This window comes from Vanellus vanellus, assembly GCF_965231255.1.
Source record: "Vanellus vanellus genome assembly, chromosome: 15".
NCBI lineage: Eukaryota > Metazoa > Chordata > Aves > Charadriiformes > Charadriidae > Vanellus > Vanellus vanellus.
Genome location: NC_138920.1, coordinates 16,610,761 through 16,627,104, shown reverse-complemented (window position 1 = coordinate 16,627,104; position 16,344 = coordinate 16,610,761).

Below are 16,344 nucleotides of genomic sequence, written 5' to 3'. Positions count from 1 at the left end.
GACCATCGCCTCTCTGCTTGGTACTGGTTACTGTGGGGAAACAGGCCACAGGGCTGACTCATGGGGTGTTTTGTACATGCTTTGTATGCATGTGGCTTACTGCCACTTGCTTCTGTTTCTGTTGCTTATTATTTTAGTTTGAAGGTCCTAGAGGGACCAATTTGGAGTTTCCTTCGCACAGATATATTTCCTCCGTTCAGCATCTCATTTATGTTTTCTCCTGTGACTTGCAGAACTGCACATAGATTTACAAGCTGGACAGAGGAGGTGTGGAGAAGTTCTGTCTTCTCCAAGAACTCTCATCCAAATAAATAAAGTTTCCATGCAGACTGATTATGCACCGAAGACACAGTGCTGGGATCCACTCTTCCCAGTGGGGCACCTTCCTCTACAGGCCAGGTTTAATCCTCCTTCATTCTAAAATTTAGTTTTATTATTCCCATAGTTTTATTAAATCCCCATAATTCCCATATTATAAAAATAACATCGTTTTATTAAACACGCAGTTCAAGATGTTTTCACTGTAATAGTCAAGGGATTCCTTGAGTTACAAGACATATGCTACAGTCCATGTCAGATCAGAGCCTATTATACATGCGTGTGTTTTGTCTTGGACCACTGTCATTCGTTACTTCATGCATTTATTTGCAATTCATGAAAATCTCAGGATGACATAAGCCAAGACACTAGATGTGGAGAACCGTGCTACACAACCTGTTTTCAGCTTCTTAGGAGTGCTGTAGAGATGCTGAGATTCTGTTGGATGCTTGTTTAGGTTCTTAGATTTCGTTAGGTGCTCCTTATCTTTCTAACGAACCAAGAAATCCAGATGCAAGGAGTTGGATTGCTCCCCGCTCAGGGAGGCATGTCAGTATGTTTGTGATGAGACAACTTTGTTGGCTTGCTTTGTTATTTTTATCTGATCCATTTAAGTTTTATTCCATGAAATGTCTTTTTAGCTCTGAAGAGTACATTAAAGAGTCTCTTAAAGATAGCACCTTCTTGCGCACAGGTAGCTCTTCTATAGAGTAAACCTGGAGCTGGGAGGATATTCCTTTTTAGCTGGCTGATTAAATATTGCTACATAATTGACAGCATCTCCCACCTTCGGAGACTGTGATCTTCTACAAGTGACAGAGTGATAATCATGCCTGAGTCATTAAAACAAAAACAAATTTATACTTAATAAACACTGTCTCCCTGTGGTTTGTCTTGGAGAATACGTGACCTGAAATTGCTTTCACGCACATCCCCATCCAAACCAACCGAGATGGTCACAGCCAAATCCTACACACAAATACCCCCGACTCCATGAGGGGACAGATGGCTGAGAAGGTTCAAAAATTTGCTGCCCCTCTCCTCCAGGCACATCTATAATTCAGCGCTTGCACTGGTGTGCTTGGCTCCAGCTCAGGAATCACAAGGTGCTTTGACACCAGTAGAAGTGCCTCCGTCACGGGGCACAGATGTGTGGGCAAAGCATCCCATCCGCCGGCGAGCTCAGCTGTGCCAGGGCACACATGTGTGCCCATCTGGGCACGGCTCTCCCTCGCTTCTTGGCAAAGGGGAGAGATGGAAACTCCACTTTCTCCTGCAATAAATCAAATAAACCCAGGAAATGAGGTGCTAACAAATAACAATTCATAATCCATAGGGACAGAAGTAACGTCCTCTGGATGCTGATCTGGCTCCTTCCACCCTCCCACGGAGGAATTTGCACCGTGGTACAGCTTTAGGTACGCATCGTTGCAATTACACAGTGAGGACAGCTGTGTCCCGAAATCAAGAGTTGTGGAAATCAGAAGACATATTAGTGTCAGTAACATTTAATGGGGAAATGAGGGCTTTCCTGACACCTTCTCTTGGGTGTATGTCTGTCTTTGCATTTCCATGGAGGAGTTTGCTTGTCCGGGGGCAGCGAGGGTGTGCAGGGCTGGAGGCAGCGCAAGCTTCACACCTCCAGGAGAGATGCTGTTATTGGTAAGCATGAATTGTAGTTTTTCCACTGCTTATTTCTGTCCCATGGAGCCAGCTTGTCTGTGAAACAAACTTTAAAGAAAGAGATGATTAAAAAACCTCTTTGTGTTCGTGTCTTTACTGATGAGGGTTGAAAGTCCTCTGGCATTCACACAAGTATCTGTCACTATGAAACCCGTCCCTTTCTTTTCTTTCCTTTTCGTCTGCCTTTCATCATGGGAAAAGTTTATTCAGTTTGGAAAATTCCCTCACAAGTTTCCAGCAGACGTGGGTGAGGGTAAGGGCAGTGTGGCAGAGAAAAGAGATCCCAGAGCGGCTGAGGATGAAGTCTCTGGAGGAGCCCCTGTGCTCCTGCTTTGCCAGACCATGGAGACCATGGACAAATGGGGAAGCCAAGCCCCCAGATGAATTTTTTACTTGGAGCATCAGAGGATAGGACACAGAAAATGCCAGGGGAGCATTTCCCATTCTAGAGATGCCTTTCCAGTGAAATGCTACTCTTTGATATATATTTCTCTTTCAAAAACAAAACCACCAACAACTTGTTTGTCAGACTTGGTGAGTTATTAGGACTGAAAAATAGCATGGCACCCCAAACCTTGATGGGACATCTTGAAACCAGTTGCTGGGTGCACTTCATCCTGCTGCTCAGCCAGATGCCAAAACGACTTATTAACAATGATGATCTTAAAGGTCCCTTCCAACCTAGAGGATTCTATGATTCTATGGCTTCTGCTGGTGGAAGAAGGTCTTTTCCTTGCCATATTGCAAGGGACTTAATTGAGAAAGTTTAATGTTGGATAAAGATGATGATGACAGGAGTAGTCCTCAAAAATGCTAAGAGGGTTCACATACCCTGTGAACCAGCCTTCAAGAAGGTAAGAAGAGCACTAACATCTCTGCTCTCAAAGCAGCACACGCTGAGAGCCGTACCGCATGGCACCAACCGCACCAAAGCCACTGGGTCTCTGAGAAGGACCACAAATGCTGGAGGGAAATCACCCCCGACCTGGGCACAGTATGTATCCGTCTGTATTCAAAAAAGCCCAACACCTTTTTACTTCTTTCTTTTCCTTCCTTCTTTCCTCTTCTTCCTTCCTTCTTTTCCCCTGTTCCCAGCTGTAGCTGTAACCTGCAAATCCAAAGTGTCAAAAAATGTATCCTTTAGCGCAAGGAGACTGTTTGTAGTTGGACCTGTCCCAAAGTGCCGTGGCTGTCTTTGGCTTCTTGGGAACTAACTTCTTAAAATTACAAATCACCTTGTCATCAAAGAAAGTCACATTTCTAGTCTTGTGCAAACCGACCGCACTTTTGCGAGCATGAAAATGCTGAGTTTAGCTACTCTGGGGGAGGAAAACACAGCAGAGCAGGATGAGTAATACAGTTAGTAATGAAGTAACTGTCTGATAAGAATTAACACCTGGTTCTTGTCAAGGCCAATTCAATATTGCATTTTGAAACGAAAATTTCAGAGCACAAGGAGAATAAAAACAAAAGTCATCCTGCATCTGTCAGCTTGGACCGAGTTGGCGGCTGCTGTTAAGACCAATAGATGTTTTAAGAGAGAGACAGCAGGGTCTGAATAACAAGACATGATATTCATGTACAGCTGCTACCAACGACGCTGGAAGCATTTTGCCACATGGAGGAGTAAACATTAAAGCTCTGTTGAAAAAGTATCCATTAAATTTGGTACTCCATCAGGAGACTGTTTAAGGAGCAGGGCTGGGCTTCGTTCTAATACTCTTAACGGCGGTAAGTGCTGTGGGTTAGGAGTGAAGTGAGGACATTTGAGAAGGACTAAACAACTTCTAATTGAAGCCAGTGCTGTTCCCAGGCAGACGGAAACACGGAGCAGCTGTAGAGAAATGAGCCGGGTTTCTCTGGGCTTTGGTGTGAGCTGCCGCACAGTGGGCTCCTTAGCACGTCATCAAACTTTATAAAACTTCATGACACTAAGCAATTAGAGGGGTAGAGTTTAAGCCCACTTATGGAGTCCATGGTTTTCTTCACCAGGTTCTCATGGGAGAAGACCTACAAATGTCAGCTCCCTCGCTTCCCGCTGGCCCGCGGGGGCCTGGAGGTGGGGAACTCATTGGTAACCTCATATAATATTTAACAGACTTCCTGGGCTAATTAAGTATATTACTTTATATAGTAACTAACATATCTCTAATATGTATCAAAATTTAATTGAGTTTAATTCATTACCGCTGCTCAATGTGGGCCCAATTCTCTTCTCCCTTACAAAGATGCAACCGCATTAGTTCATTGTGTGCGTCAGAGAGGACAACGCAGCCCTCCTTCTGCCAGATCATTTCCAAGCAGAAATACAAAGAAAACTTTGCTCTTGTCTCTGTACAACTTGCCTGAACCAAGAGAGTGCCTTCAGAGTCATGCTGGCGTAGCAGAAGTTGTCCCCAAACCCGCCCATCAGATGTTCGGTCTCTTACAAACTGGAGGGTCCTTCAGGCACAATGTCGGAGGGGCTTTTCTGTAAGTCAAAGCTTGGACTGGCTGTCTGGTAATTATTCCCCAAGCGTATGAAGTTGTGAAAGCAGCGCAGCACAGAAGGAAAGGTATTTCTCTGAAGAGGAGAAGGCAAACAGGCTCTTTGTTGCTGAGATTAGGAAAATCAGCAGCCTAGCTAGCTTTAACTTGTTTATTTGACCATTGGACTTCTGCAAAGCCCCTGACAATGAAGACTGGTGTCTCCAGGCTGCTGGAAAGGGGGACTGAAGCTTGTTATTCTCTCCCTCTCCAGTGGCTACCGTGAAATGATCCAGCAGTGTCTGCCCAGGCCTGATGGAGAGCACGCTCATTCACTGAGACATCCTCTGCGGGAGAAGTCCCTCTGCCGTGCAGACAGGGCAGTCTCCGCTGTTCCAGGCCGGGCTGCATCTCTTCGGGGTAGGGGACTCTTCATCTGAGCCAGCCACGAGAAACAGAAAAGGCTCCTGTTCACACGCAGCCCCCGAGAACGGCCCGGCACCGCACTCACGTTGCCCTGGGATGGGTACACGCTTCTCACTGGTGACACCCACGCCCGCTGGACGCCTCTGTGTGCAGGCTGTCCCTAAGAGGGGAGAACAGGGCATTAAAATTGAAACCCCTGCTCTGCTGTGCAGGAGGGCAGGGGGGAGATGCTGGGGAGGTACAAGCAGAGACGCAGGCAGAATTGGCTTGGCTGGACCAAAGCTGCCTGTCCAAAAAGTCACTGTAGGGTTATGGGCTGTGACCAGCACCTTCGTCAGGCGGGTACGCTGGGCTGACCTGCAGATCCATCTCCCGAGAGATCCCGGGGGCGAAGGGCAGGAAGAAGTCACGGGAGACGTTGTTGTTGTCACTCCTAGCAGGAATTTCAAGTGGCTGAGCTGCTAAAAGCACTTTCAAGGGCAACTTGTCAAAGGCTGTGAGGTCCAACAGCTTCATCCTGACTTACCAAGCGCATTTTCTCCAACGGAAGGTATCCTTCCTGGGGAGAGGGGAGCATGTCCCTCTGCCCCTCCATCCGGCTTCCCTGTCGCACCACCTGTGAGTCACTGTGACCCTTCTTTTCTGTGTTTGAAGGGGCTGGATTCTGCGCAGCTCCCCAGTTACAAGTTTGCTAGCAGAGGGATGGCTGCTGCTCCCCCAGCCCCGCCGCCGGTCGCCAGCAGTCTCCAGAGCAGTCTCATTGAGAAAGACCTTCATCTGTACAAGGATTTTCCCTGACTCCTGGCTTTTCTCATACACCCCCCCCCCGTCTCAACCCCATCTCTTGCTGCTCGTGACAGCGCCAAGCCTGCCCTTAGATCTGTCTAACAAAGGCAGACGGAAAATGTATTTCATATTGAGCCTCGGTGTGCCTAATGTATTCCCTTCTATTAGCTATTGCTCTAGGTCCTGATCTCTGATTCCTCATCTTTTCAGGCTTCCTTTTGATGTTCGTTATAAGGCAGCAGAGACTAACAGAGAGTATGTCAGGCATCCCACTACAAAAGCGTGGGGAAGAGGGATTAAAAGGGACACGGTGACAGGAGGAAGACAAAGCATTTAGGAAGCATCAGCTCTCTGCAGGCGAAGCTGCAGCCACGCTCTGGATGTTTTTGCCTGTGCTGCTATCTACCGTCCTCCCCTTCCAAGCCCAAGTCGGCATTCCTGGAGCTGCTTTGGCCTCTAGACAAGCCAGTCATTTGGCGTCAGGTTTGCGCAGAGAGACACAGTGTGGGGCAAAAGAGGCAGAGCCCTCCTGGGTCTGGAGAGGAGCTGGAACTCCCCGCAGGTCTGTTTATTGGGCTGGCTCGCATCGACCAGTGATGTAGCAATAAAATCCATCTCACCACCCAGCCTGGTGTTTGCTGAGGTTTCTGGGCTGTTCCTCTGTAAAGAGAGGGAGTTTGCTGGTGCTGTATGTAAGAAGATTCTCGTTTTCCTGTCTGCATTTATGATACTCCTCTTCTTGTGAAACCACTCAGCTAAGCCGCCCCGGGGGACTCCCAACGCTACATAACTGCCACCGCATGTAACAGTCGCTGTGGTCTGAGCAGAGTTCAGAACATCCTGGAACAAATAATGGGGAAAGAAAGAAAAAACGAAAGTCCTCCTCTCTGCAATAAGTAATCACGTCCTGCCCGCACTGACCTCTGCCCAGCCAGGGTGCAGCTGCGGCAGAGGTGGGAGCTGAGGTGCCGGGAGAAGCCGAGGACAAGGAACAATGTTAGACGCCTCCGGTGTGAATTAAGGGACTGAATCACACAAGAGCTGTAGGAAAACAAGTTGTGCAGGAGCCAGGTCTGCCTTCTGAAGGGTGTTTGCTGTCATCCCCCGGCCGTTGGCTGGTAGTGCACAGGGTCGCCGATCGGATCCTGCACCTCCAGGGGACGATGCTCAATCAGCAATTTCCCTTCGTGCTGTAGCACAGGAGTACATGTTACAGGAGTGAGAATTTGGGGGGATACCAGGAACCAGGTCTCCTTTTAGCCTGCATGATAAACCCTACCCGCTTATCCCAAACCAGCAGCCAGAGAAACTCCTCTTACCCTGTCGCTTCCCACACCTCTCCGCCGCGCGGAGGCTGTGAAACATCGCCTGTTAGCAGAGAAGGGAAAGCGAGAAATAATTCCCCACCTGTCTCTTTTGTTCTTCTTTCCTTTCTTTCACAGGGAAGCTTGAAAATGAATGTCAACCAGACACAAAACTCTGTCGTGCAATTTTTGCAGGTGGTATTAGCTGATGAAGGCTGGGTCGGTGCCAGGCGGGTGGAGGATTCCTCAATAATTTGCTTGGAAAACCGAGGAGAGCGGCAAAAATAGGAACGAGATGCAGACCTGCATCTGGCATGAGGGCACGGAGACTTTCTGCGGCTATCGAGCTCCCACGGGGGTTTCTCTCTGCCACTGTGCAGAGAGGGTTTTCTTATTTCCCAACCAGATGCTGAAGGAGAGAAAAACCAATGGTTCCCGTGGCCAGAGGGTTCTTCCCAGAGCTGCTGCCGGTGCTGGGGCTGGCTTGCGAAGCATGGTCAGGGTAACTGGGAATGGAGGAGGGGACCAAACCAGTGCCAGTTGCCTTTAATATTTCCCTGGTGGGTAAAAGCTTTGGCTTTTGGTGGGGAGCTGGGATATTCGCCACCCCCACCTCCCACCAGTCCTGCCATCCTGCTGCCACCTCCCAGCCAGGACTGCAGTATGATTTCTCTTTTAATTTCCCCTTGTCTTGCTCTGCTTTAACGCTGCGAGTTAGGTTGTTTGCAGTTCTACATGTCACTTCAGATGCTATTTCCCCTTCTCTTTGCTTTCTGCTGTCTGTCAGCACTGTCTGCCGGCACGACATGGTGTGATCAAAAAAGGGAGGGATTGCAGAGCACAGCGATAAATTAATTGCATTTGCTCAGGTACAAGATGAATTGTCCAAATCATTTTGCAAACAATTGTGTGTAGAGGCACAGAACAGTTTTCTGAAACAGAGTTAATAATTCCAGTTGTTAATAATGCATCACAGGCAGCTGGTGCTGTTCCCAGCGCCCACAGCCGGGCTTTGTGGATCCCACTTGTTCGCAGGCAGGTTGGGAAGGAGAGAGAAGGGATCCTGAATAACATTTCACAAGACACTTGGCATTTAAGAATATTATGGCATTGTTTTAAAGCACTTCACCAGTTTCAAAGCAATCCCACCTGAGAGCTTGCATGTATAAAAATGTGCTTATTTATACGCACATTTCGACGTTATATGTGTGATCTCCCCAAGCTGTCACAGCACTTTTGAGCGTCGGCACACACTGGCAGGCTTTCACATCCAAATTAATTGTGCAAAGTGCACGGTATTTTGAAAAACAGTTCCTAAATAGATACTCGGTCTTGGGCAAGAAATAAAAGCGATTGGGAAAGCACATGGGTTGCTATTTCCAGCAGCTAGACTTCAAAAAGTTTTAGCAAGTTGCAGCCTGTCTTGAAAACAAGCTTGAGATATTCCGTAATTTTCCTTTAATTCGATTATCATGATTAAGATTTATTTTTTTTTATAATGCCGCTAATTTTAGCAGCTCAGCCCAGCTGAAGTCAGCCTCCCCCTCCCCGCCCCGGCCACGCAGTCCTGCAGAAGCATGCCACGCAGAGACGATCAGGGCTGACGGAGCTTCAGGGGATGTGCTTCAAAGAGCTTTTCTATTGCTCTGCTCATCATCTTCACAGCTCCGGTCGCTGTGTCAGGCTCATGGCAAGTGTGCAGCAGTGGAAAAAGCAGCACGAGGACAAGGAGAAGAGAGGATTGTGTCGGTAATTACTGGCCTGTAATTATCTGCCATTGTGCATTCTGTTAGCTCTTCCTGCTTCTCGTTAGCATAGAGCGGGGAAAATATTTAATTGCAACACCGCTCTGTCTACGGCATTATCTGCAAGCAGAGCAGATCAAATCAGCCTGCCTTGTGGGGACAAGGGAGCGATTAGCTCCTCCAGGGCGGCGGGTACAGCTGATGGAGATCAAGAGGCAGAATACAAATGGCAGGGCGCTGCGCACCACTCCGCGGTTACACAAGTGCCGCCTCGAGCAGTCTTTGCTCTCCTCTTCTTTTCGCCGATCACTTGGTGGAGGCAGAGTCCCACATCCCAGCCAAGATCCTGAAGCACTTTGCAACGTGACGCTGATTTTCCAAAGCACCCACTTCAGCTTTCAGTCTCTCTGCAGGGCACGGCCGAGAGGGGGGACAGGGAGTTGCAGTGCGGTGGCTGCTAGAAACCCGGGTCTGAGGTGGGGACACGCTTTGCTGTGCCTCGTCACCATGTCCTGCGCACAGTCGTTGCACACTGGCATAAAAACACTGCCCCAGGGTTGCACAGCTGCAGTGGGCGGGTGGCCGGGAGAGGAACAGCCCTCTCCTCCCGGGAGCCTGTGCCAGGAGCAAGGAGGTTGAAGAAAGCACCAAAATAAAGTTGAATCTTGCAAGAAAGAGTGTCCGGAACAGTGAAATGCAGCTGGTCACAGACTCTAATTTTAACAATGTGTGTGTGTGATACAGCATCAATCTGCACATGCAATGACCAGAAGTGGAGGCAAAACTACCCAAATTAAACCTGAGATCTGGTTTCCAGCGCAGTGAGAGATGCTAAAGCCGCTCATTCCTCAGTCCCGGCTCCTTTCGCCTGGGCTGGGAGCTCAGCTCAGGCCCAGTTTGGCCGGGCACGGACCAGCGGCAGCCCCGAGGTGTGGGGTGTAGGTGTGGGGTGTAGTCCCCCCGTGATACCGGGGGACTTCAGAGAAGGCTCGGGCAGCACTTTTCCCTGTGGTTTGTGCCACGAAGCGAGGAGCCGGGTTTCAAACCAATGCTCTCTGCTCCCCGCCACTCTCTTCCCTGCAGGCAAAGGCATTTTTTCATGCCCCGGCTGGATCTGTGCTCACCGTTCGATCTGATCGGCGAGGGTGGTAATATTGACACTATTACTCTGGCATATTAGCCCGAACGTCGAAATCATCACACAGCTCCACAGCCACCTGATCTCCGGCACCGATTCCCACAGCCTCCGCACTGCCGCCCTGAAACGCTGCCGCCAGCGTTAGACATAACAGCAGACTTAATTAAAGGGTGGCAGCCTGCCAGCATCCAAGAGGCAGAGCCGAGCTGGCTGCGCCGCTTTCAAAGGGGCATTTTTAAAAAAACACTGGGAAATAGCAGGGCAAGCCCTGCCGCGCCAGTGCCAGCGGGGGTCAAGCGTTTGTATTGCCTCAGGTCCATCACCTTGGGAAGAAGCGCCATGAAGGGGCTCGGCCGGTCCCCGATCCTGACCCCACTCCGGGGCTGCTCACGGGGACCCTTCCCGGGGAGCACAGCGTGCTGTTGTGTCTCATCTCCGTCCTGCCCTGCTGGAGAGGGTGATGGAAAAGTGGGGTCCCCGTATTCCTGTGAGCTGGGGTGGAGATGGTGGGAGCTCTGGGCTTCTCCCCTGCATCACTCCGTGCGCGACACAAGGGGTTGCAGGCGGCGGGCCACGGCCTCGTACCCCACCTGTGTGTTGGCAGAGAGCTGAACACACAGACCCGCTCCCCTGCCCGGCTCGCCTGAGGCAGCCCCAAGGCAGTCTTGCTAATTCCTCACTTTCTGGAGCCTCAAGTTTATTCACTTCCATGGCAAAACGAGATGAAGTGATATATTTTCATGGCTATCGGGGATCTAAACCTCTCCTCCCCAGAGACCCCAGCAGGAGCGAAGGATGGCGACGACCTGACTTAGGTCCCAGCCCTGCTGCGGAGTTGTCATGGCATCTGCCCCTCCGGGCCCTCCCCGCGGCCACGCACCGGCTGATAGTGTCAGTGCAATCTCCATGCTGGAGCATCCCCACGGATGGATACTTGCTGCCCCTCCTCAGAGGATAACAGCATTTCTGCATCTGGAACCGAGCATGAGCGGCTGCACAAAAGCAGGACAGGGATGAACCAGCTGCGGGAGGAGAAAGGTAAAATCCTCCGGTACCACTTTGAGGCAGGCAGATCCCCGCGGCACATGTGCTTTGCAGCTCTCGGCAGATAACAGACAATACCCTGATTATGGGAATGCATTTAGCATTGTGCACCAAATCGTGTGAACGCCTGGTTAAAGAATAGCTATTCGAACAAAAAAAAAAGAAGACCAGAGAAAAAGAAATCAGCCTTTGGTTTCTGAGTCATTGCTTTGCTTTGCACTCAGGATTTGGTCCACTGTGTGTCCAGAATAATTATTAAGCAAGTTCTGATGGAAGAATTTTATTTACCAAGCCTCAAAAAGGGAAGAAAAAAATACTTAATAGTTGATTAGATCAAAAAAGCATAATTTGTTTTTCAATAAGTGCTTTAGATGTAAGATCAATGGCTTGATCTTACATCTTACATACACATAGAAGCTGTTTGCAAAGACCTTAGATCTAATTGTACTCAGGCAATCACACGGACTTTTTCTTTGAGTAATACTAGACACCGTCCCTCTTGTACAGATGGGGGAGGTACCAGAAAATAGCAATACTTTGCATTGGAGAGTTGCTCAGCAACTGCCCTATATTATTTTTGAGTTGTCCCTGAGTACAGCCTCTTTTCTCTTTGATCTTTATGTAATTTTTGTTGCTGCTGCTTCTCAAAAAAGACAACATTTTAAAAGAATTGCATCTCTATTTGCCACAATCTCTTCTTTTTTTTCCCCCCTCAAGTACAACCAAAGCCTGATGACATCAGGGAAACCAGTGCGTTTCTCTGCAGAGGGGAGGAAATTAAGGTCCATCTACTCTGCTAGAGCCTTTCATGGGGTATTGGGGATCCTGGGCTTCTACAGAGATCTAGCATCTGTTTCTGAATATGATATTCAGAGGCAAAATAATGGTGCTTATCTCTTGCCATTGGGTGGCCACACAGCTGGGTTTGGGCAGACGAGTCAGTATTAGCACCGCCATTTTGGCAGTGTTTGATTAAGAAATGGCAATGGGGTGATTTGTCTGGAGAAGAAAGTGCCAAGTGCCAGGGCCAGGATTTCTCACCCCGTTGTAATCCCAGATGGAGCTCAGCGTGGAAGACATTACTCTACGGTCCTGATTTGGAAGGAGCGTCACACCTCGCCAACCAGTTTTTATCAGCCCTGCTGATAAATGCCTTTACGTGATGCAAAAAGGGATGCACCCCTGAGCTGCCCATCCTGAACCAGTGCTTCTTCCCTGCTCTGGATGACAGAGACCCCTCGGGGCGCTCAGCAGAAAGGAGCTTCTGGTTATTGTGGTGTAGTTGATCCTTTTCTCTCTCATTTATTTTCTGTTACTGCCACCCACCAGTGGGTAACAAGAGGTTTGCACAGTGTTTTGGTCTCTCCTGGGTACCACACGCAGAAGAAGAGCAAGTGAAACACCCAGTGCCTGCAATATGAAAAAACCCTCAAAAAACTAGAAAAGAAAATAACACATGAATTTAAATGGTATTTGCAAATATGAGTCAGGAGCATCTTTTCCGAAATCTCTAGACAGCAGTGTTGTACAACCGCTACACGGACTAAAACTGCAACAATTCGGCGAGGGTCAGCACAGCCCCTGCTCCAGGAGGACACGCACAACTCCTGAGCCAGGCTACATCCCAGCCAGAGGATGTCATCAAGGGAAACAACGAATTTCATCATTTCTCTCTGGTCTCAGAGTAACCCCATTAGGCAATCAATTACCCGGGCAGAGCTGCAGAGCCACGCGCGGGGCGTTCCTTCTTGCACTCCTTCCCCAAGGACAGGTGGCAGAAAGCAGCTGGTTTGTTTTGCTGGTGTTTGACCAGGCACCACCCAAAAGCCTGAAAAACAAAACCCTGGAACTTTTAACGCAAATTAACACCCGAGGCAGCAGAAGGAAGCAAATTTCTACATCTAGTAAAAATTTCAGTTTGAACGGTCTAAAAATAGACTTTTCTTGCCTTGGGAATTCTAGCCTTGCCTTGCAACTCGTGGTGCTGCAGATTATTGCATTCATAATTTAAATGTTGGATGGGTATAAAATTACTCGCGTGGGAGTTATTCAATTTCTGGTAAGTACATTTACATTAAATAGCGGCTGCGCATACAAAAGAGGAAAAAGCCTTTCCACTTCTGTTTGCCTGAAGCGGTGAGAACATGTGCAGCCTCACAAGGCTGCTGTTGTGAGCAGATAATCTTTTTTTCCTACTGAAAACCTGATAAAGTTCACCATGGCTGAAAGGGCACTTGTGTCTCCTCTCTGACACTTGGCATGGGGCTGCTCTGGACTAATCCCTCTCTGGGCTAGACAAACACGCAGCGCTGATCTGAGCGCTGCCAGTGATGGCTGTTTGTCGAGTTTCCAACCATTGCACTTTGTCACCTCGGTGCCTGTGAATCTGGAGACCCCGATTTCACAATGACCCTCTCCTGGGAGTTTATTCCCATCTACAGCCAGATAGAGCATCGGGCTTGCTGGGCATCATCGTGTGGACCACTGTTGCCTCCATAAATCATTCGTCTTTTCAACTTTGCGAAATTGTCTCAGTGAAACTCCTCTGTGGGGCTCTGGAACAGGCAAACGTTGAACTGTCTCAGTTCAACCCAAGTGAGGGGTGAGTGGTCGCTCCCGTGCTCACCCTTGGTGGGCTGAAATCTCTTCCCCGACTGTCCCTGTCGCTTTCCTGGCTTTCCAGTCACCTCTGCGTGCCTGGTTCTGCCTGTGCTCACGCAGATGTGTGCAGTAGACCCTCCTCCAGTGCTGCCTGGTGAAGCAGTGGTGGGATATCCATGGGGCCACGCACCCACTTTGATGAGTTTGTATTGAATGGATGGGAAGGGAAATGGCCTGGGGAAGCGATCCACCTCGTGGCAGGGCCTGGATGAGTGGAGAGTGTTGACAAGGCAGAGGTGACGGTAAGTCAGAACAAGCCTCACTCCAGCCCTTAATTTGGAGGCAGTAGTTGGGGTCCCCTTCGAGGTCCATCCTTCCTGCTGCCTAAAATCCTCCCAGATCTCTGCTCTGTGCTTCTGGAGTGGATGCTCTGCGTTTATGGCAACTGAGAGTTGGGGCTGTTCAGCCTGGAGAAGAGAAGACTCCAGGAAGACCTTATTGTGGCCTTTCCATACTTAAAGGAGGCTTAAAAGAAAGATGGGGACAGACTTTTTAATAGGGTGTATAGCGATAGGACAAGGGGTAATGATTTTAAACAAAAAGAAGGTTGATTCAGACTAGATATAAGGAAGAAATTGCTTACACTGAGGGCGGTGAAACCCTGGCTCAGGTTGCCCAGAGAGATGGTGAATGCCCCATCCCTGGAAACATTCCAGGTCAAGTTGAACGGGGCTCTGAGCAACCTGATCGAGTTGGAAATGTCCCTGCTTACAGCAGAGGGGTTCACAGAATCATAGAGTCATAGAATGATTTGGGTTGGAATGGACCTTGAAGATCACCCAGTCCCACCCCCTGCCCTGGGCAGGGCCACCTCCCCCCAGCCCAGGTTGCCCCCAGCCCCGTCCAACCCGGCCTTGAACACCTCCAGGGATGGGGCAGCCACAGCTTCTCGGGGCACCATGCACCAGGGGCTCACCACCCTCACGGGGAAAAATTTCTTCCTAATATCTAGCCTAAATCTGCCTTCTTCCATTTTGAAGCCATTCCCCCTCATCCTATCACTTGTAAAAAGCCCTTCCCCAGCTCTCCTGAAGCCCCTTTAGGGACTGGAAGGCCACAATAAGGTCTTGCCAGAGCCTTTTCTTCTCCTGGCTGAACACCCCCAACTCTCTCAGCCTCTCCTACGGTTGGACTAGATGGCCTTTAAAGGTCCATCCCAACCCAAACTACTCTATGCTTCTATGATTCTATCATTAATTTGAGGAAACCAGAGGCTCATTGGCCCTTGCTCCCTCCTCACCGCACTCCTTCCTGCCCCAGTCTTCATTCCCTCTGTCTCCGTGCTCCCAGAGAAGGGCTGTTTCTGGTCTGTGCAAAGCCACTGCCAAAAAACAAGTGGCTGCATCTGGAGAGCTATCGAGGGAGGAGGGTTCAGCTGGACCCAGCTCGAGCTGCAGCCCCGGCAGACCCCAGCTCTGAACCCGAGGGGCTGCAGCAGCTCCAGCACTGCAGCGGCCTGCAAGAAGTCCTGGCCATCCCCCACGAGCATGATGGGGTTACTGGGGCACTTGCTTGCCAGACAGCCTGGGGGCTTCAGTGATTTTTTTTGTGATGCTGTTTTAATTCAGACACTGCAAGCCTTCTAATGAATCACATCTTGGTCAATTAGAAGTTTCCTGTGAGTCTTGCCTTCTTGGACATCATTCACACCAGTGTAAATGCCATGCTCGGAGCCAAAATTGAGCTCCATCAGCCAGGGAGAAACCCTCCCTACGTGTAAATGAGGAGAAAGTACCGGAAAAATCTGCTTCCCAATGACAGGGCTTGAAAAATGCAAGTGTGCTTCACATCCAGAGCGGCCGCGCACAGGTAAACCGGCTCCTCCTCCTCCCCTCCCAGCCAGGTCCTCATCCCCAGTGATGAGGAATAAATCGAAATGTGAAAGGGGCACCGGGCAGCGATGCAGGCAGAGCGGTTTCTCGCTGCTGGAAAGCCTTAGCAGGGAGCCAGCTGGCAGGGCTCCTTCCTGCCTGCCTGCCCGCGGCCGCGGGGCCGGATGGCTCGGGATGCGGGTGTTCGTGCTCGGCGCTTGGGAAACGCCGCCGCCACCCCGGCCAGGCAGACAGCCGGGGGTGATTTCTCTCTTTACAAAGCTCAGCGGTTGGATTTTCACCCACGGTGAGACACCTCACCTCAGCACAGCAACCTGGGCTGGAGCGGGGTTGTGCTGTGGGTTCAGGACATCATTTCTTTTGCATGGCACTGGGGACAAGGACAGATTTTACCCTTCTTTCACCATGCGGGTGAAGGCACGGCTACTTGCCAGCCACAATTGCAACCACTCTGCCTCCATCATTAGAAACTTTCGAATTTGGCACTTAGTTAAGGTAACAAACCCTGTTTTTCCACGGTGCCCTGACTGAGCCCACCTTACTTTTCTGTTACCAAATATACACACAGTAATCAAAATGATTCATGGTACTTTAATAGACAGCGTAATACAGCCCCTTCCTCCACAACAGGGTCCTTTCTTCACTCCTGACAGCCATTCTTCCACCTAATCACTTGTTTTCTCCCATTTTCTGAAGGAGCTCCCTTGGACAAAAATAACGCTGGACATGTAAGACATCATTGTGAATATCAATGAAGGGTTTTTTTTCTTTTCCTTCTGCTCCCAGTTCCTCCTCTGGGCTAAAAGTAAATAGAGTCAGCTGTAGCTGACACAGAAGCCGATGAGGGAGGCACATTAGTTTGTCTGCCTGTTGTGGACTGCTTGTATAGCAGACTTCAGATCCGGAGCCAAACTTCCCAACTCCATCTGGGACAGGATCTG